Here is a 23285-nt window from a genome sequence, read left to right on the forward strand (position 1 = left end):
ACCTTGGTCAACAGTAGCAACTGACATATTTGAATGGAACAGTCAATATTACTTAGTGTTGGTAGACTCTTATTTGAACTGGCTTGAGATCAATTTGCTACCTAACCTAACATCCAGTGCTGTTACTACTAAGATGAAATGTCATTTCTTAGTCCATGGTAGTCCACATAAAGTTATTTCTGACAATGGTTATCAGTTCTAAAATTATATAAACAAACACAAACAACTGTAAAAACAAGAAAAGAGAGCTGTACATTCACAAGTAACTAGAAAACAAGCCGTTTATTCCACAAAACGTCATTATGAAGTGCTTTTCATTAAGCTAAAATAGCTAAACTTCTTCAGAAAAACCTTGCTTAACTAATGTTTAAATATACATCATGTGACTACTTTGGTCATTAAAACACATTCATTATTCATTAACATGTCATTGAATTTAAACATACAGTACATTGTTTTAAAAAACAAGAGACTAATGAAGTCAGAAACTAGAACCAAAACTAAAAATGTCAGAAACTTAAAGTTCTTGACATTCCCAACAAAAGACCTGTTTCTCTTTCATTTGTTTTTAGATTTATTTGATATTTAAATTCATACTAAAAATATATATGTGTGTAGAAAAGATATGTATTTAAAAATGTTGTTTGTATGTATATGTATATGAGCTTTTATCTCATTAGGGCTTTCAGTTTTAAAATGCTTGTGATAGAGCATAACTCATTCAAGCCTGGGTACTGACAGGGATTTAGTTTAAGTTGCCATAACAGTTCTGCTCTTTTAATAGTAAGGGCACTGGTCCACTTGTTATATCAGTCTGGACTTGGTTAATAACTTTAAACTTGAATTTATGATCTGGAAAATCATTGCAATGTTTGGCTAGTGCATTGTCATGTTTTTTCTTTCCTATATTGTAAATATTTTTTGTAAACCTTCGCTTTAAACTTACGGTTGGTTTTGCCGACACAAAATGCTGGGCACAATTGGCATGATGCTAAATAGACTATAGATTTAGAGTTACAGTTAAACCTTTGGTGTAATCGATAAGAATTGTCTCTCACATTAAATCTACATCCTGTTTCAATGTATTTACATTGATTACATGCTTCACACCTCAGTGTCCCTGGGTTTCTAGAAGGAACTAGTCTAACTGATTCAAAAATGTTTTTAAGGTTCCTACCTTTCTTGAAAGTCACCACAGGCTGGTCCCCTAGTTTACTTCCCATATCATGCTCTGCTGCTAATAACATCCAGTTTTTCTTAATAATGCTTATTAATTCACCTGAGGCATGACAAAATGTTGTTGTAAAACTCAGGGTATATGATATGACATGTCTAGTTAGACTTATGTTACTTACTGGGTGAGTATTCCTCAGGTACTTTGAAAAGCTATCTGTACCTACCTCACTAGACCCAGTGTCCTCTAAAATTGGTTTGTAAATGCTGTTTCCTTTTGTTATAGACTTCTAGGATCAGTTGAGATAGTAGTTGTGTTAGATACCCCCTATGTGTGACCATAGACCTAAGGTCTCACACTCCTCTTCAAAATGAGAATCCTCGGTCACCATCCTTGCTGCCCAGACTAGTTGTCCTTTCATAACTTATTTCTTTTGATGTTGAGGGTGTGAACTGGTGTAATGCAGGAAAGAGTTTGAGTATGTGCTCTTCCTGTATATCCAGGCCCTATATCTCTGCTTATGTAGGTCTTTTGTTAACTCAATGTCCAGGTAAGATATAATAGTCTCCTGGAACATGATGGTAAATTTAAAGAATGGTGTTATTCTATTAAAATAGTTAACTAAGTTTATTGCTGCATTTCTATCCTCTTTGATCAACATACAAATGTCATCCAGAAAGCATTTGTAAAAAGTCAACAGTGAGTTGACACTAGTATTGTCCAAAATGTACTTATGTTCCCAATGGGCCATCACCATGTTGGCAAAACTTGCCCCACATGGTGAGCCAACTGCTAACCCTGATTTTTGTAGGTAGTATTCATTGTCAAATGTGATGAAGTTATGTGATACGACTATTTCCAGCAGTTCTTCTATCAGTCTGATTTCTGATTCTGGTGCTTTTCTAGATCTCATTATTTCAAGTACCCACTCTATTCCAGTGTCATGGGGGATTGATGTGTATAGGTCGCACATGTCAATTGTAAGGAAATTACAGTCACCCCTAAAACTTAAATTGTCAATGTTTGATAGAAAAGACCATGAGTCTTTGCATATTTGTGGTTCCTGTTCTACGTATCTTTTTAGTATTGAGTCAATTACTTTTGCACAAGGGTATGTAATTGATTGCCTTGCATCCACTAGAGCCCTCATAGGTGAATCTATTATGCCTTTGTGGATTTTTGGTATGCCAAATAAAATAGGTATTCTTGGGTATGGCATTGACTGTAGTTTATATGTGTTGATGTCAATTAAGGCTTTAATAAATAGGTCATTGATGTATGATCTAATATGACTATATGCTGTATTGACTTCATTTAAACTCACTTTACTATACACATCACTGTTCAAGACTCACCTTTTCTATATAATCAGTTAAGTTCATTAACACTATTTCTTTGCCTTTATCAGGCTTCATTATACGAATTGGTAAAGTCTTTAAGTTACGAAGGGCTTCCCTTTCTTCTATAGACAAGTTATCTTTATTTGTCTGTTTTACTGTTGTACTAAATTTTGCTCTAAAGTCCAATTCACATAGGTGTTCGAATAACATTAGTGTTGGGTGGACTGGTGGGTTATATGTGCTGGTTACATACAGTTCTTTCCTTTTTTGATGTTCAGTGTTAGCAAATAATAGATGTAAATTCAGTTTACGTAGGTACAGTTTAAAATCCAACAATAACCTTGAAACGTTTGTGGCATAGGCTGGAACAAATGTTAAACCTTTTGCAAAGACATCAATAAGTAACTTGTCTACTTCAAAATCTGTGTAGTTAAAGATTTTGAAGTCCCCTGAAATATTGATGACAACTGAAGAAACATTTCCACTTACCCCTTCTTTGGCCTGGCTTGTTACCTCTTCCTTTTGTTGGTTTTCTGAGTATTATATTTTTTTCTGGAAGTGCTGCTGCTTCCTGTTGGATTTGTGGCCTCGGGGGCTGTGAACATTTTCTTGGTAGTTGTTTTCCTGCTTCCCTTGAGCACTAGTGCCCACACTATTGTTGATGGTTAATTTGTGAATTTATACTATTATTTTCTATATTAAACGTGCACACGCTGTTATGTTGTTGGTTTCTACTGTAGTTCATCGCTGCATGGCTTTCTGAATGCATTTCCTGGTTGAGTCTGTGTCTTTGGGGGTTTGGTTAACCTCCTCCAATAGGATTCCAAATATGTGATGTGGGCAGGTCTGGGTATGCTGTTCCCCTTGAATACTCTTCTCTATCTCTTTTAAGATTTTTAATTTTAGTGTCCTTGTTTTTTTGCATCTGCTGATTAATACTTGTGAAAATCCGAGTATAGTCATATTGGTACCTATTAAAGTCTATGTCTACTTTAATCAAGTTGTCTAACTCTGTAACTTCCTCTGATATCTGGTTACTGAAGAGATGGTAGTGTTTTGTCATTACCCTCCAAGTAGTTCTAAACCATGTCTATTAAATAACTGAATGAGTTCATGATGAAACTCTAAACCAGGCTGTAAACCCATTGGATATTACCATGATCGTAGCCCCTTTGGGACTATATTCTCCTTCATGCACTCATTAAAGTAGCATATTTCCAACTGCAATTTGCATATTTTAAACAGTTTAAAATCAAGCATTTGCAAGTTGTCAACAATGTTCTTATCTACTGCAGCAGTTGTCCCTGAATAGTGTTAAAATGCTCTGTTGTTAGTCCTGGTTGCTCACTTAACCAGGTATTCAGGTCAGGGACTCCAATAAGCCCCGAGGAGTTATTTGATAATAGGAGACTACTTTCTAGCCCCCAAGGTCTGCTTCCATGCACCAGACTGCTGTTGTTCGGGGGCATACTGTTGCTAGCACCAGGTGCTCTAGTTAGACCCGTAGTACCCAAAGTTCTTGCTGTAATTGTAGTAGGTCTATCAAACACATTCCTAGGTCTCTGCACATTGTCCTGGGTGAAGGACTCAACAATTGCTGTTAGGTCCTCCAATTTTTGATTTATCAAACTAATTAAAATCATTAGATTACCCACTTCTTCTTGCAGTTGGTCCAGTAGTACTCAGCTGCCATATTCCAAAGTTATATAAACAAACACAAATGACTGTAAAAACAAAAAAAGACAGCCATACATTCACAAGTAACTCAAAACAAGCCTTTTATTCCACAAAACATCAGTATGAAGCACTTTTTGTTAAGCTAGATAGCAAAACTTCTTCAGATAAAAATCCTTGCTTAACTAATGTTTAGATATACATCATGTGACTACTTTGGTCATTAAAACACATTCATTATTCATTAAGAAGTAATTGAATTTAAACATACAGTACATTGTTTTAAAAAAACAAGAGACTTATGAAGTCCAAAACTAGAACAAAACTTAAAAAAGTCAGAAACTTGAAAAGTGCTTGTCATTCCCAACAAAAGATCTTTTTCTCTTTCATTTGTTTTTGAATGGTTCTCAGTTAGCATATCTATCATTTTTAGTGTCTGTATGTGAGTAGGAGTAAGGTGTCAGTCTGTAGGTCTCTAGGTTGTCAGTGAATGCGCTATTCATTGCCTCTTAGCCAATGCTAGGGTGTACTGAGCATGCCTACATCTATCTACAGGGATATCAGCAGGGGTTACTCCTCCGAGTCCTCCTGTGATTGTGGCTGTGGTGACCTAAGTACAGGTGGGGGGCTGTGTAGCCCACCCCTTTGCTAATCCTGCTGAAGCTGTTCCCACAGGATTATATTGTGTAGCATAGCACATACTGTGAATACATGTGCACATGTAGCTGGGGAATACTACAGGGCTCCACCAGATATATCAAGGTACTGGAACCGTGACCTTAGCAGCCTAAACACACACTCTATGAAGTTCCTAGTTTGTGTGTGTGTGCCTCATTATGGCATTCATCTGTGGATGTATGTGCATTCCTGATGGGTGTCATCATCCATAGTTCCAGGGCATAGCAAGCATCCCCCAGTAAATGGTCATGTGGGATGTCCCTTACAGCAAACATCTGGTACAGCTGTGATGTGTGCCAGATATGGGAGTCATGATAACTGCCAGGGCTGTCAGCACACACATTCAGGATAACCTCCTGGGCATTGCACACAACCTGGCAGTTTATGGAGTGGTCCCCTTTGTGGTTAGCATAGATTCTACCCTGCTCACCAGGTGGAACCTTGATGTGTACATGGATTAAATCTATGGCACCCAGTTCCTCAGGGTAGTGTGCTACATGGTAGAACTGTTGCATATTGCTGGCCCTCACCTCAGGAGAGAGGGGAAAAGATATGTGATCACTGGCATGTGGTAGCATAGCATCCAGGAACTGGTGGAGTATCCTAGAGGCAGATGCCTGTGATACCCACATCATGTCCCCAGTTGGTCTTTGAAATGCACCTGTAGCAAATGTCCTAAGGGCAACACATACCTTTGCTTCCACTGGGATTGGGGCCCCCTCTGTTTGCTCTGGCTCTGAGTTGAGGGTGGCAGAGCTCAGTGAGTTCTTATAATATTTCCTGTCCACCCTGTTTGTTTGCGTCTTTTGGCTTTTCCCGGTTAGGGGTCGCCACAGCGGGACTCCGGTCCACTAATGATTGGCAGTTGATTTTTACGTACCAGCTTGCCAGGCCTGATGCACAACCTTCAATGAAGGTACGCCCATTCACGTATGCCTCCACACAGAAGACGCTTTAGCTGAGAATCGAACCGGACAGCGTCTTACTGTGAGGTGACAATGCTACCGCAGCATCACCACCGCGGTACATTCCCACTCTTAAATCTCCAGCTCATGTAGCTCCTGGAAGGCTACCCAGGGCCTGAACACTCTTCTCCTTCTCTGCCTAGACCTATTGTCAGCAGCATCAGCAGAAGTGATTTCAGCATCTAGCACATACAAATGTAGCACACCTGTAGCAGCCGCTAGCATTATTTCAGTTAAAATTCCCAAGTGTGAACACCAATAGTCCTTAGTACTGGGGAAAAGCAGAACGTAGGGCATATGCATACTTTACAGAGGTCTGCTGTATGAGCAGCATGCATGATTGGCTAATAATTATGCATTTCACCTGCCTAGAATGTGATTAACATCATTTAATGGTGCTACTTTAGTGTGTGGCATGCAGCATAGCTCATACATATTTATAAATATTCATTGGAAATATCTGCTTTCCATTCATAGCTGCCTACATCATCACTGTCACTTGGGTGGTGTGCCATGCTAACACGTTCAGCTATGCACCATGCTGTGCAGCATTGGTTACACAAAAGTCAAAATCAATACTTGAATACATCTGATTTTAATTGCTTGTTGCCTATGTCATCCTAGTGACCTGGGTGGTCTTTCCATGTGAACACATTCAGCTATTTGCGACACAGAGCAAACATGTCCAGTGGGAATTAAACAATCCTAAAAGTGACTGGACACCCCCCTGCTGGCATTCACATCCACTGGGAATATCAACATGGTGTGGGAGCCTACATGATGTGGCTATTTGTACACAGTTACTCCATTTTGCTATTCAAGACATCCATCTCATTTGCTTACATATCCATGCTGACAGCCTGGAAACTAGACAGTTCAGAGCCATAGGACCTGGGAAACAGCACCAATGTACTATTGTACGGCATAGACTCAGAAAGCTATAGTACATTTTTGATATATATTGTAAAATGCACATTTTTTTGTATTAATCATGTTAGTGCACTACAGCAAGCAGCACAAACAAGCCAATATTATTAAGCAAAATAAAATATTATTTTCACTTATCCACTTCTTCTTCTTTCTGACATCCACAACAGTGTTTTTGCACATATCTGTATGTGGTCATACAATTTCAGGTGATGTATGTCCACATTTCTTGTGTTTTACATCTCCTTTTCTCTGTGTAGATCCCTGTACATGGAAAAATTCTATGTACACTACAGACATTGATATGGGGTCTACACGGATACCTTTGGATCATTTAACTTGCCTCATTTGCATAATATTCATCTGCTTATCAGGTAATTTGCATTTGTCAATATTTTCACTATTTGTGTCTGTGGGTGTATGTGCCACTAAATGAAGCTTACTGAATCTAAATTTGTTTGGGCTGGTGTATGCATTGCAGTGCAATGAGTACTCAGTAAAAAAATAGTGTAGGCTTTATTGAATTTCCCCGATGGTGTTTCTTTTCCTTTTGCCTTGTTTCACAATTCTCTATAAAACTTTTTGGGGCCATCAATAAATTGCTTGTTTTGTAGTTTTCCTTTATATTTATTTTCCTTTATATTTATTTGCATATCTTTTAAGTTTTTCTGCCTATGCTGATATCTTTAGTTTATTATTTTCAATAGTGTATGATAGATCTTGATCTGTTCTGATACTATGCATTGCTTTTAACACTCTTTTCTTTCTGAGTATTTTTGTTGATGTGTTCCCTCTTCTGTATTCTTTCAACAGCGACACTTATAGTTTTATTCAATTCTTCCATGATGGCATTTGATTTCTTCCCTTCCTTTCCTTTACTACCCTGCGTTTTATGTGGTAAAATGTTATATATTAATACTTTAGCTGCACAGTAATATAGCCTATTTTCTTCCATTAAATCACATGAATTTCTATGAATAGGTTTGATTACAGTGCTCATTTATTTTATAAAAGTTCTAACATTTTGGATCTTACTGTCTATAATCTTTTTTTTTTTCATTGATTTTATTATGTCTATCCACTCTATTAAATCAAGCAACTCTTTCCTTAGATCATTCTTCTAAACTAAGGGCACATTCTTTTCTCTCTCTTTCCTGCTGCACTCCAGAGAAAGTTCCAGAAAATCAACCTGTGATGTTATCAGAGTTAGATTTTCTACACAAAATCCTTTACTTTGCAAGTAATCCATAACTTCAAATTCTATTTCTTTAACTTCTATATTATAATCCTCTTTTCTACTTTCTCTCTTTGTTTTCTTATTTTTTGTATTGAAAAATATTCCCTATCTGGATACATTTGCCTGTATTTCTCTTCAAATTTCTTTGGGGCTTTTTTTTTTGTATTGATTAGTTTTGATTTTTCCTTTGCATAAATATTGCACCATATTAAATCTCTTTTTTTCCCCATGTTCATATTTCTTCTTGAGATGTCTCCCACACCTCCTGTTTCTCCTTACTTGAGAGACTCATTTTTCCTAAGGTTGCCAACTTTTCATGTCAAAAATTCTGGACATATACATAAAAGCAAAATGCATGTAATTTTGGTAACCCTATCCCCTCCCATGCAACCATTCCAGTGTCCCATTACTTGCCTATTTCTCCATTTTTTTCCCAGTTGCCATAAACACTGTTTAAAACTCTCAATGTGCATATTGTTTTCTGCTTTACTTCTACAATGATTACAGATATTTGGATTTAATTTAAAACTTTTATTTCAAATTGTATAGCACAAATACCAATAGACATTTGCTAAACAAAATAATGCAGTCTCACAATGAAAACAGACAACATTGAAACCCACATTCAAAGATAATGCATCTGGCCAATGGTGGATTAAATTTACCTTTGGGCTGTTTTCAAATCATAGGCCCCTTGCACACATTTTTAGGACCATGCAAAAGTTATTTGATTCACCTTCCTGATTGTAGTAAATTATAATATATAATAATCAAATGATATCCCTTGCATAATACAACACCAGTTGTTAGAGCATGTTTTAAATGTATAGTTTTGAACATTTTTCCATTTGATCCGCAGGCTTGTCACACTTGTACTTTTGGATACATTACATTTGTATAGCACCAGTTAGTAATATTTGTCAGAAGTCTGTGACTACATCTGTCACCAGAAATGAATTCACCCACAAAAAGAAACATTTAAAAGACTTCTTTGATCACATTAAATTATTAAGTTGCCACCAATAATACTGAAATGCATAATCAAGTGCAACAAAATTATTCTGCTTAATCACTTAGTGAAAACATAAGGAAAACAGCATCATATGTAAAATAGTATCATAATTCAGTAACCTTCTGTTTCAAAATACATTTAATATTTATGGAGTCATTCAGACCTTGTATATTTATTGCTTGCAGCTTTAGCATTCAACATCGCTTCTTAATATCCAATAACAGTACTTTGAAATATTATTGTATAGCGAGAAATTCCACATTCTATTTCCTCTATATATACAAACATACTGTGGAACGAGTAGGTAAAAGTGCGACATTTCATAAGTACCTGAACCATATTTGAAACATGTCCGTACATAGTCCAGAACACAGTTCTAATGTCTTCAAGAATTCAAATTCCACATGCATGGGAGAGAAAGATATAAACAATCAGTTGCACAGATGCAGAAGACTTTTTTCCACTGTGCGACCAGATGCAAACAAAGGGTGTTCTTAAAGAAAAACACCGTTAAAAAAGTATTATTTTTAATTAAAAGAAAATTAATCTTCTGGCATTATTTCTGGACAATATACTGTCCTTTCCATTTTCTGGACAGTGTCCCTTAATTCTGGACATTCCAGAAAAATTCTGGACAGTTGGCAACCCTTGTTCCATCATGCTGTGACATAACCTGTATTTGACTTTCTACACTAAATCCTTCACTTTGCAATTATTTCATAACTTCAGCTTATATATTTGTTTTAACTTCTACTTTACAAATCTTCTGTTCTGCATTCTCTCTTTGTGTTCTTATTTTTTCTTATTGTGAAATTTTCCATATATGGGTGTCTTTGCATATATTTCTCCTTAAATATCTTTTTATCTGCTTTTTTGTATTGATTAATTTGACTTTTTCTTTTGCATGAATATTGCACCATAGCAGATCTCTCTTTCTTTCCCATGTCCATATTTCTTTTTATACCTTTTAAAAATCTCTAGATTTTGTTCTTTATATATTTTCATGCTTCCTCAATTGCTCTTTTGTCCAAATGGCCCAAGACTTCTTGGTCTTTGTAATGTTTTTTCATGAAACAGTTATATTAATGAACCTAATTTGCATTTGACACATATGACTTTTTCTTTCTTTTAATTTATTTCTTAATCTTTTTGCATATCTTCTGCCTGGAAATTCTGGGCTTCTTGCATAATAGTAACAATACTTGTTCTTTTTTTTTCTTCTTATCCTCAGTAGTCTACTCCATCATTTTATGGCCCTTTTTTTGCCTGTCAGTTTTCATATTTTTTGTGGGCTACTACTTCCTTCTACAAAAGGGGGCCATCCTCCCCCTGAGCCTGGCCTAACACATTATAGGAATGTTCTTGTGTCTTGAGAATTCTACACTGTAATTTTTTTACAGTACTGGCTCTAGAACACCTACCAGGATTGGACACGTTTTATCCTGGGACTTGTGCACCCAGCTGTCATTTTTATTTTTTAACCTACTGTCCATGATATATGATATATAAGTATAGTTGTTGGTGAGATTTTGTAAAAATGGGGTCCACATTGTGAAGGTACTCACCAAGACTTGAGGATGAATTCAGTTCCAGAAATACTACTCTCCTTCACTTGCTGATTTTTTATCATCTCTCCATTTGGATCCCTATCATCTTTCCATTCCTTCATGCAGTGAACAGATTTAAATGTTACAAGAAATTGAGGGATTCCATAGGTGGTGGACCACCAGTCATCACAATATTAATGTCTTCACTGCATACATGCAAGACAAGTGCAATGCATCCTTAGAAGTGGGATTGAAGCTGGAGTTCCAGGCTGAACATATATGTCTTTCTTTCCATTACATGGTTGGGTACAGAGACAATCACTGCATATTTCTGTAGCATGTATTTCATGTATTGTTGTTTTTGATTCACAACAGCAGCAGAATTGACCCATGAACCCACATCCACATAGGGTGAGGATGATGAACCTAAGTCTAATGACATGTATTCACATAAATGAAGTATATACAGAGCAATCCATATGACATGTGTAATGTTATTTGCATTAATATTCACAGGTCCATCTACTTTGGGATTTAACTAGTGATCAGCAGGTGAGTGTCTTCATACTGTTACTGTGATCAGTACCTCATTGCTGCCTCAGCCTCATTTCATGGCACTACTGTTTACAGTCATATTGCTATTTACCAAATATTGTACACTACAATGACATCCAGTTGGGGGCCCAAGCCATGCTGGTTCAAGTGCAGAAAGACCAAGTATGTTACATCAACATTGTCATAGCTTGCATCAGTCTGTAGCACACATGTGATACATTACATTTATGTCAACACACGTACATCTGGTGTACAGTTGCAATGTCCATCATGTGAGTATTTATAGCCCATATTACTGTGTTGTATATTTGATGTTGTCAGTATTGTTTTTGTTAAATACATGACTGTGTTGCCTTTCTCTTCATTTCCCAATGCATTATCCACTGTACAACCCACAAGCTCTCCACAGCAGGGGTATGGCTGTCAGTGGTAAGTTATTAACTCTATTTCATACTTATCATTGCTGTTAATCCTGCTGTTGTCTTCAGTTAATACTGTGTCCTGCTTTCCATTCCTAGGCCAGACTGCATCCATGCCCTCAAGTGCACATATGACTAGTTTGTGTATATCAGATCTTCTGTATACTTTAACTGTGTTCAATTGGTTAGTTGTGACAATGATGTGATCACTAATACTGTTTTTTTTCCAACAATAGTTGAAGTGTATCACTCTATAACAGCACCGTCTTCCCATGAAAGGTTGTCAGATGTGTTTTTTGTATTTCTCACATATTTTATGTATGTTGGCCTTGTAAGCAGATTATATACTCCATGTATGTAGATTCCTTGAAACATATATAGAGTAGACCTTATGTAAAGTAATTATTATTTGTAAAATTGCAGTGAGGTATATATGTTGCATATTGAGTGAGGAAAAAGAAAAACAAGCCAAATGGATGAAAACTGGCTTCACATGTAAATAAAAACTTTCAATGCAAGGGTAGCCAGTCAAATACAGTAGATGCGGATGAAATGTAGTACTTTCAATGAAAGGCAATAAAACAAATAAAAACAGCAAGTAAAAACACCAAGTAAAAGAGATGAGCATTTTCACTCTAGTCATGGCGCTTCATCAGATTTAATTAACACAGAGGTTGAGACTATTTAAAGGTATAATGATTCTAAAGTTACCTGTTCAGGTCACGTGACCTGAGCAGCGGTCTTAATGGAACATACTCATTCAAACCTTTTCCCTTATCACTTTCCATTTCTAGAATTCATTTAGTTTATAAACATTCAGTCTTGTTGCTAACATTAACACCCCTGATGCTCTTGCTCAATAACTCTAATACATGAAAGTTAAATGTATGTGTAGTCCAAGCACTTAAAACATGTTTACATAAAGCATTCTTTTTATCTTTCTTGGAAATATCATAAATGTGTTCATAAATACAGTCTCTAAGCATTGTTTTTTTTACCAACATAAAAACTTCTACATTCTGTGCAGAATACAAGATATACCAAATCAGAACTTTTGCAGTTCACAAAGAAATCAAACTTGTATACATATTTAGTCATGGGATGTTCATAAGACTCAATAGTTAGCACGTATTGACACATATCACAGTCTTTGCAGGGGGGTGTGTACTTTTTCTATTTGTTGTAGGTTATTTCCTGACAAAAGGTTAATAGCATAACATAGAGATGTTGTGCTTAAAAAAAAAATTAGGGAAATCTCCCAGAATAGATTTATTTATGTATTATTTATTTATTTATTACATTGGTTTACAGGGAAAGTCCACTGGGCTTAAATGAACCCATTTTCAGTGGAGGCCTGGGGAGAAAAGCTCCACATTAATTACATACAAAGACATATAAACACAACAAAAACAGAATATGTAGAGAGTTAGTAGTACAATCAAAGTATAAGAACAACAGTGAAATTGTTGTAATAATGGTATAGGTATGGAGGTAAAAACAGGACACATTCAAATCACAGAGCTCTACATTAATTGATACAAAGACATATAAACACAGCAAGAACAAAATATGTTGAGAGGTAGTAGTGCAATCAAACTGTGAGAGCACCAGTGATATTGTTTGTAATAATGGTATAGGTATGGAGGTAAAATTAGAATACATTCAAATCATACCTAAATAAAATAGTAAATACAGAATTTGATATATATATATGTATATATATATATATATATATATATATATATATATATATATATATATATATATATATATATATATATATATATATATACATATATATATTTTAAAACAGAGGAGAATTAGCTTCAGATAGATAGATCTTTAGATAGAATTATTTCTATCATTACAGGTCAGAACATGCCAATGCCTCTTAATAATTTCACATACAGACCTGACATCACTGGAGTAAGTTATACTCATTCTTAATATAGTTCCCTGTGGTGCTAGGGCTGTTCATTTGCTATTACCATCCTGAGATGAGAAATACGGTCTAGCATTATTTTTCCTTTGTAACATAACATCATTTTCTGCTTTACCTATTTCATGCTCAGGCTAACCTCTACTAAGCAGGTCATTGAAAAGATGGGTCTATATCTAAGCTGACAATATAGAATCTGATATTGTCGGCACGACAATATCGAAAGCGAAGAATATCGGCCAGGTAAATGGAAATCTCCGTAGGGGGAGATTTCCGTTTACCTCAATGCAGTGCTGTCTCGGAGTTGGCATATTTAAGTAGCGGGAGGTGTGGAGGGTGCAAGGGGGCTTGCCCCCCTGCCTATGCCCTTTAGTTTTTTTTTTTTGTTTTTTGTTTTTTTTATCCTCATTTGATATTTTACTGCATCGATTAATTGTGTTCGACATTTATTGCTTCAATGCAGTAAAATTTCGATGAGGTAATATAAACGTGAAAAGAACACTGAATGCAGATAGCATTGCCTGATCATTGGTATTCAACCTAACAGCAGCTCTAACTAAATCCTGAAAAAAGGATTTTCAACACAGAAAGACTCAATTAATGCAGCTGTGCAAAAAATTTGAAAAAGAAGTGTTAAAACATACCTATCAAGACACCAAAGCATCCAGAAGTAGAGAGATACATAAACAGAAAGGGATGGCCGTCCATCAACTGCCAAGTTGTGCATGTAACAGATGACAGCATAACAAACATCATGGCAACACACCCTGAAAATATCCATGATGTTATCATTTGGGGGGAAGTGGATGGAGGGCAGCATTACAGCAAGGAGAAATACCTGAGGGACTGCTACTGGGTAAGTACAGAAATACAGCTAGGATGCAGGTCAAGCATAGCCCTCACAACAACATCCATTATAAACAAAAGTGTGTTTCTTTCCTCAACAGGTGACTGTGGTTATCTACTTGAGCCATGACTAATGACCTTATGCCATGAACCATCAAGCCCTGCACAAGAGGCCCACAATAATGCACATGCAACAACCAGAAACACCATAATGTATGTGTTTAGTGCATTGAAAGCCAAGTTCAAATGTCTGAGGGGTGCACTGCAATGCACACCTGAAAAGGCAGCAGAAATGACAACAGTGTGCACCATGCTGCACAACATGTTAAACAGAGCACATGGTGATCTTCCAGTTGCAGTTGTGGGTGAACTACTCCAAGAACCCCAGATGTCTGATGAGGATATCTCACAGGTATCTGAGGAGGACAGGAGGACATAGGGGACAGAAGTCACAGGCATATGCAATGTAGGGTGCAACCACAAGTCCAGGCCCAGGTAACTCAGCAACATCTGATCCAAATATGTGAGTCATGACAAGCCACCTGTATATGAATACACAGATAGAATATTGATGTTTGGGTGTTGACCCACCACAGCAGCAGAGATCGCATCTAATGGTATGTTCCCACTAGGTGTACACATTGAGCATCACACATAGCATCATATAAATGTATGCTAACATGAACATATGCAAATATGCCACAACAGTGGCATCAACTCAGTATGACACATGCATGCATACACACTCAGATTGTATCATTGTATGGTAAACAATAAGGGACACACATCAGTGCTACACATAAATATCACTACAATATAATAACATGAAAAAAGAGAAATCATGCAGGTCATAATGCAGATATTTTCATTTCAGAAAACACATATCACAGTACAGTGGTACTGCAATAATATAAACATACTCCAGTGTAGTCTAGGGCAACCTGTCTGGCATCTCACCACAGTTCACTCTTCCATGCCCACATACAGACACATATTGCCCAGGTTGCTCTACAAAGGAGATGAATGGGACTAGACCATTATGTTGAGATGAAGGATGATGACTGTGAGTTGAAGGCCTTGTGACTTGTGGGACCTCAGTAGATGGGCCAGCAGTTGAACTTTGTGCAGGTTGGACCACAGACAGTGATTCTCGATGGCCAATGGTGGCTCTAGGGACAGGTGTTCTACCTCTCCCAGCTTAAGCACACTCAGGAAACAAAGAATCCTGGTGGTAATATGACAATGCTGTAGTATCGTAGAGGCCATGGTTTCCACCAAGCATGCCACAGCTAGCAGAATCTCATTCAGAGCAGCCAATGCAGGCATAATCTCACCAAGTGTGTGTTCTATTCCTTAATGCATGAGACATATCTGGAGTGCCACATGATATGTGGCATGGGCATTTGAAAGGGTGTCTTAATTATGCCATTGCTTTGACCATTTATTTGCCTGAAGCAGCAAGCAGATGCCCTCTGACACCTGATCATGTACAACATCTGCTCACCTATGCCTGCTGTGACACCTTGTTCCTGGTTGTGTAGAACTGCTATCAGCAGTGATCTCAACTGTGGTGTGTTAGTCAATGGCCTCACTATGTTCAATATCCACTGTGGCAGCATTCTGTGAATGGCTAGACAAGTGGTCCTGCACATCTGAGACTACATCTGCTGCAACATCACTGTCAAACTCATGGATGGACTCTCCAAACAATTCCAGTTCCTCTATATCATAGGCCATACTACCATGCCAAGACACATCTTGAACGACATCATGATCGCTGGATGGACTGTTGGATGATACAGGCAAATAATGGGTTACAAGATGCAAAGACACAGATCAGGACAATGTGCCTACATCCCATCCCATGATGGATAACGTCAAATATATGTGGCATATAAATATATATATATATATATATATATATATATATATATATATATATCAATGCAATTTTACAAATAATATTGACTTCACTTGTGGTGTACTGTATGTATGTTGCACAGAATCTACATAAAATAAGTATATAATCTGTATATATGGCCAGCATGCTTGACATATATCAATACCATCAAGGAAAAATGGTGGTGTTGAAGAGAGATGACCTTCAACTAGTATAGTGAAAAAAAATATCATTAGTGATCACATCATTTACATCATTAACCAGCTGAACACAGTTAAATATACAGAAAGTGTGACATACACTTACCAATCGTATGTGCACTTGAGGATATTGATATAGACTGACACAGGAATGGTATGAAGGACACAGTATTGATGGAGGTCAGTTACAGGATCAACACCAAGGGCAGGTATGAAATGTACTTAATAGCATATTACTGACAGCTTCCTCCTGTGGTGAGGTTGTGTGTTGTGCATTGTACTGTCGATTCTGCACTCAGAAAGTAAAGAGAAAGAGAGCACAGTCATTTATTTAGCAAACAATGAATACTGGCAGCATCCCATATACAACACAGCAATATGGACTGCAAACTCTCACATGATGGACTTTGCAATTGTACATCAGATGGGCCTGTACTGACAAATATTGACAGAAATGTCAAGTATCATGTGTGCTACTCATTGTTAAAAGCTATGACAATTTTGCTGTAATGTACTTGGTCTGTCTGCACTTGAAAATGTATGGCTTGCCCCTCCACTGGATGTCCTGTAGCATACAATGATATGGAAACAACAATGTAAAAGTAAACAGCAGTGCCATGAAATGAGATTGAGGCACTAACAAGGTAGTGTTCACAGTAATAGTATATAGACACTCACCTGCTTATCCCTTGTTTAGTCCCAAAGTAGATAGACCTGTGAATGTTAATCCAAATAATTTTACACATTTTTTTGGACTGCTCTATCCATACCTCATTTGTATCGATACATGTAACTAGACTTACATTCATTATCCTCACCCTGTGTTGATGTGTAGCAGTAAATCAATATCAGAAGTACATGAATATGCATGCTACAGCAATATGAAGTGATTGTATCACCACACAGTCCTATAATGGAAGTAAAAACATACATGTTAGTACTGGAAGTCCAGCATCTATCCCATCACCAGGAATGCATCACTCTCTTATTACTGTATGTAGTGAGGCCAGAAATATCGTGATGTCTTTGGGGCGGGTCAGTGGTGGTTCCCCCACAGTGGCATCCCTTGATAACTCATAATGTATCACTGTTGGTTGCATGAAGGAGCATGTCTGAGTAGTGTCATCTACAGGTTTCACTGGATCGGTTGTAGCCACTAGCTGCATTGATCATGTTGGCGAGGTCTGTCACAATTTCACTTTTTCATACAGCATCGCCTGAATGGTCTAAGAGTCTCCCTCCATGTTGGTGGAAAGCATCAGTTATGATGTCATTTTTCTGGATGGAGAAGTTGTCACCTCTAGGAAAGTTTGAGCCCATTTATCCATTTCATTCTGGAAACAGCATATGCCAACATAAACAGTATGCATCCCAAGTGCAGTGAAAATGTCTGCATAACACTGTGTGTGGTAAATACTAATGTGACATGTTATAAGTAACAACAATGCCTTCATACATATCATTGGTAAAAATCAACATAACTTATAACATCTTTACACTTTGTGAGTGGGATTAGAGCCCCTGCTAATACATATTGCACTGTTGTCTAAAGACAACAGCATCTTACCACATGAGTATGCTTGCACGTCATTTTCAAATACTACAACAAATAATTTGAAGACATTATGGAAAACATGGTTAAAAATCATGATCTGTTGCCAGGGGCCACAGATAGTACAGATCTTTAGTATATTGAGCCAGTAGTGATAATACATTTGTTAAGAATCATCATTGAAGACATATCCTTAACAAAAGCACATGTATCCTTAACAAAAGCACATGTTTATAACAGTTTTGTTAGGAGACATGAATTAAGAAACATACATAATATTAACATTGCATATTAAATACGGATAGTGTCAGAATCCATAGCTTTCAGTAGTTACACAACAGTTTTCAAGGAATTACCAGTAAGAATTGTGGATGATCCATAAATCAGCCTTCATATACTGTTAACATTTGCAATGGAAGTCTGTCTATACAACTGCATATGGGACTGAAGTAAACTTTTTAGAAGAGCACCTTTATGCCTAAAGTTCAAGACAACATCACTCCACTGATTAATAACAACTTTGGTTACAGTTAAAATTTTGAGTAAATATTAATTTAAATATGTACCTTTAGAAATGATTAACTTTAAGAGACTTACTAATCACCAAAACAGAAATGCTACTGACTGCCAATGTACCTCTCACTCTGAATAACAGTATGATAACATGCATTTGAGGGACACAGAAGGAGCTTCAAAGGAGGGTTGCTGAGGTGTGGATGCAGCCCGTAGATACCTACAATAAGTACCAATATTCTACATATACCTGAGCTTTGCTATGGAGTTTTCAGATATTTCTCTGTCCCATAGGTATCATTTAGCTGCTTTAATAATGAAGTATTTGCTGTTGTGGCAATTAGCTCATGGAGATATGTAAGTGGCCTTGGTGAAAAATGTACTCTTAACTATGAGTTTGATTCCCATGTTGTTAATTTATTTAACTCATTACATCTGAGTGATGCCTCCAGCTGCATCTGCAGTTAATTCCTACTGATGTCTCTAGGCATCAAATATGGCTTGTTCATATTTGCATCAATAATTCCAAAATGCTATGTACAAGGTTTTAAAAGATTTCATCTTAAAGCTTACACAATTGCAAACTCAAATGCATTAATATTCGACGTCTGCCTAGTGTAGATAAATAGATAGTAACTGTTGTTGTTATGATATTAATTTATATATTTTCATATTTTTCTAAGTATATCAACATCCAAGTAACACAGACAGAACTCTTTAGCCTCATATGAAAGCTCTCAGCTGGATGAATACAATATTGCTGACAGTATGTGTGTAACTTTAGTGGTTGTGGAGATATTGTAAGTTGTTTACAAATTATTACAAATGTAATAGTTACTGTATTTAAGAATACTACCAGTATAAAAATAGTTTGTGCTGAAGAGTTTGCTATTTATACTTCTTTCATAACCCCTATGGTTCCAGAGATATGAACATTTGTTTGAAATGTGAGGACATAATTTGATTCTGCCAAATGGCTTAGTCTCCTCCCATTGGAAGCTACAGTGCAAACTTCCTGAACTCCATTGAAGTGAATGAGTTAATAATATACATAATATCCATATGTATGTCCTTTCTAGATGTACATATGTTTTACAACATCTAACTACATAATTACACATAGCCACTGTAGTCATGCATCACAGACGTCTATAGCGCCTAGGCCAAGGATGACTGTGCAATTCATAATTGTCCATTATTGTCCCACAGTAACACCTATTGCACTGTTATTGGTTGAAATAAAAATGCATATCATCATTCCTCCTAAAAAATTACACAGACACATTAATTTAAAATGTAATGTCTTCCAACTGCTTACACTTATGTTTTTAGTTATGTGCTGATAGCTGGTATTTCTTTACAGTAAAAGGTCCAAAAACTGTTTACATTGTCTGCAGTAGTTACAATAAACATGTGCATTAACTGATTTCTAAAATGAAACCCTCACTGACTGTTAGCTTGGCCTGTAAAGCAACTTGCCAGTGTGTCCAAAGTCTGCAGTGGTATGGGTCCGAATCCACATAGGGGAAACATATATCCGTACTTGTTAACTTCATGCATAGCAGTTTTCGGAAGAACCATATTGTAATATTTCATATTAATGTTTATGTTGTGCATGGTAACGAATCACTGATATAGTCTTTATATTTCTATGAATATGGCCGTAATTCATAATGCTCTGATAACATCAGCTTTCTACTAGCAGGGTTTGTAAAGTAGTATCTGTTTTTTTAGGAGTAGCAAGTGCTGGTCAGCAGCTCAGATTGTAAGGAAACAGGCCAGCATGTCTGCATCTTGGCGTGCTTTCTGTTCAAACCCAGTATGTGGACACATATATCGTAATCTGTTATCTTTATTTAATATACCCATAGCATTTATTTATAGAAGCATATTACACTTACTGATATTAATGTGCATTTTAAATGTAATTGTGAATAACTCAATTATTTGGTAAATTCTAACTAACATATGCATAATCCATAACATTCCGTTAACATCAACTATTTAACTCTGTGGGCAGTACATCTTGTTAAAGCCTGTTACATGTCTGAGCAATTTTTTAGTTAATATTGTATACTCTGTAAAAATGCTATGAAAGTCTGTTTTCTCATGAAATATTAAAGTCAACAGTAGAAGAACATCATCCTCAAATTTTGAGGGACTGGTATGGACAGACTAACAGATGAAATGAAGAACAGGGAAGATGCATGTATGTTCCTACTGATGTGCAATTTAACAAAGATCAATGGTCCTCACACATACCTTTCTGTGTCCATAATGTACGGCAACATGTATGGTTCTGTTCACAGAAGCTGTATGCTGCATGACATTGTCAGACTGCCTAAAGAATATATGCTCTCTGTTACTATTAATGTTTCTGAACACAGTAATAACATGAATGTAATTTTCCAACTGTTTAGCTACATGAGCAATACATGTTCATACTTTGCAGTCCTAACCCATGGTCATTATTAGCAGATCATTCCCCATCCAGATGATGGGATATCATAAACTCTTTTCACTGCATGCAAAATAAGCTTTTTCAGTTAAGATGTGTCAGATAGGCAGATAGACCTCAAGGTTAGAGTTTGGATGCAGATTGTGGTTGCACATTTGAATCTTGTGTCCTCCGATCTGTATTCAAAGATGTTAACAAATGAATGTAAAAATGCCAGCTGTCTGTTGTGATTATCTGTCTTCAGATATAAATGTCTACAAACTGTGGTGAGAATTGTTTATCAGTGTTATTTGATGAATATATTATTCATACATTCTTTTTCTTCATTTTAGCAGAGGAGGGTCACAATCTGAAGTGAGCCATATGCATTGAGTGGATGCACAGGCTTGAGGATCAATGCAGAGAGGGACGTATGTTGATTATTTTATCTATTTAATTAACTGAAATGCATCTTTCCATGTCTACAAGCCTGTATTTTATGCAATAACATGTATATTAATTAGAATGCAGGAATACCCATCATGCATCAGTAAGGTAAGTGAAATCATTACATGGTAACTGTGCTTACAATTGCGAATAAAATCAAGCAATGCTGATATTTTATGTATCATTAAGCCATTGTTTCAGACCACTTTTTTTGAAATGTACTCCACAACTTAATTGTTGTATTGGTGTATCTGTCACACATGCTGTTAGGTGGATGTTTGTCATATAAGTTTAAGTGCTTTGACATACTTGTATGTTTCGATTTTCTGGTGCTTGATGTGTTGTATATGTTCTGTTGATTAACAGTGTGATTAGGTGTTTGAAGTGCCAATATTTGCACTATTTGTAGATTGTGTAGCATATTTTTCTATACAGCATTTATAATGTATATCTGCCTCAAACACCTTGTTTTTTTTTTTTGTGGAAACACAGTTGTAGCCTAGGTTTACTAATACTTGAGCAGGTACCAATTTGATTGTAGTAGTTCACATTCAGCATGTCCTGCAGGTCAACAATCATATTACATGTGACTCAGACATCATGGTTGTTTTTGTAGAAACACAGTTATAGCCTAGGTTTACTAATACTTAAGCAGATACCCACTTGATTGCAGTAGTTCAAATTCAGCATACCCTGCAGGTCAACAATGGCATTGCATCTGGAATTGCATCTGCCTCAGACACCTTTGGTGTCTTTGTAGAAACACAGTTGTAGCCTAGGTTTACTGACTCTTGAGCAGATACACATTTGATTGCAACAGTTCATATAAAGCACACTCTGCAGGGCAACCTTCGTATTGCATCTGCCTCAGATACCTTGGGTGTTCAGAAAGAGTCTAGGTTGACTGAAACTTGAACATATACCCATGTACTGCAATAGTTCAGTATCAGCAAGCATATTTGCAGTCTTTTAATTTTTCAAGCTATTGTTTTCTAATTGTTTTGGTAGATAATGCATCTAGTTGTATGCATACAAAACTGTTAGTAACAGATATATTAGATTCTCATATGTCAACAATTGTGTTAATTGAACATATCACATTGTTTTTAGTGTTGAACTCATTATATTGATGTGTGTTCAGCGAAACATCATGCTGACTGTCTCAGATATTCACCATATGACTTGCCTATTGTCCACAATATTGCCAGATCACTTTCTCCTCATCTTAACACTGACAATCTGTAGCTGCTGTTAAAAATCATTGAATGCTGACAGTACAATCTGTTTATTTGAGCATTCATACATTTTTAAAAAGCTAATGACCCATACATGTGTGTGTGTGTGTGTGTGTGTGTGTGTGTGTGTGTGTGTGTGTGTGTGTGTGTGTGTGTGTGTGTGTGTGTTTGTCTCTAAGCATATCAAACTGTTCAGAAAATAATAGTGTAATCCTTTTTAGGACTACAACATTTAGGGCCATAGGTAACTCTGTCCATAACAGATGTGTGTCAGCTCCTGTGTAAATTCTCATCATAATCATATTCTGTTGTGCTATGATATTCCTGGGACTGTTCTGTGTGATAGAGAGTTGCTTTTCTTTTCTGTTGTGTTTTGAAATAAATGTTTACAGAGCATGGGACACGCAAACGTTCTCTGATCTGAAGATGAGGAAAAACACATGCAAGGTCACTGCCAGAATTTTCTAAAGATGATGGTGATGATGATGATGATGATACCAAGAAACATTGACCGGCCCATGACCAAGCCATCCTGCGTGTACCCTGGAGGAGACATTGAAATGACCATGATAGAGATGATTATCAGGAGGAGATCCAGGACATTATAGCCAGTGTGTTCCAAACACAGATTAGGGACATGATGGGTCCTTCTTTGAGGATATGGCACAGGCTATTTGGGATTCATTTA

Source organism: Protopterus annectens, chromosome 5.part0 (assembly GCF_019279795.1).
Source record: "Protopterus annectens isolate FY-2018-M chromosome 5.part0, PAN1.0, whole genome shotgun sequence".
Taxonomy (NCBI): domain Eukaryota; kingdom Metazoa; phylum Chordata; order Ceratodontiformes; family Protopteridae; genus Protopterus; species Protopterus annectens.